Source organism: Wasmannia auropunctata, unplaced genomic scaffold (genome assembly GCF_000956235.1).
Source record: "Wasmannia auropunctata unplaced genomic scaffold, wasmannia.A_1.0 LD288237.1, whole genome shotgun sequence".
Classification (NCBI taxonomy): Eukaryota; Metazoa; Arthropoda; class Insecta; order Hymenoptera; family Formicidae; genus Wasmannia; species Wasmannia auropunctata.
The window spans coordinates 1-776 of record NW_012074653.1 but is presented as its reverse complement, the minus strand read 5'-3'; positions in this window follow the sequence as shown (position 1 = coordinate 776).

Genomic DNA, 776 nt, shown 5'->3' with positions numbered 1-776 from the left:
TATAGTATATAACTAGATCCAATAAAAAAACGAGGTGTTTATAGTGTTGCTTTAATATATAATTTATATACATGTATAATTAAATCACGATAATGAAGAAACTAGTAGAAAAATAAATAACGAAGTATAATTTTATTTTTTTTTCTATTTGATTGATTTCATAGAATGCACCTTACCTATACATTTTTTATAAGATTCAATAAAAAAAAGTAGCTTCATATGGTTGATTTATACATGTGATGTATCAATCACGATGATAAAGAAACTGGTAGGAAAATAAATAATAAAGGAAAAATGAAATATAATTTCCTTCATATTTTTTATCTATAAATTAAAATATAATTACGAATTTGGTTTTACTTCAATGCAGTTTATTGGCATACAAATTAAGCATAATATCGAAAAATGGCTAAATAGTAAATGCGTACTGAGAAAAATAAACTAAAAAAGAAACAATTTTAAATTCATCAAAAACAATTCGCTTTGTTGTCAAAAAAACGGTTGTTAAAAATTTTGTCATAATGTGTTCACAAGATGATCTAAAATATAATTGGAATTTCTGTCGTCAGGTAATAAAAATGAAAAAATATTTGTAAAATTAATGAGTTTATAAGAATAATTTGGTTTATTTCCATTTTAGACCAACTTGTAGACTTGAGAAAATTATATCTAAAATTGTTAAATATAATTAATGTTTTATTCAGAAGCTCAAATCGTAAATTGTACTTTTAATTTGTATTAATACTTATTTACATAAAAAATACATAAAAATTTCG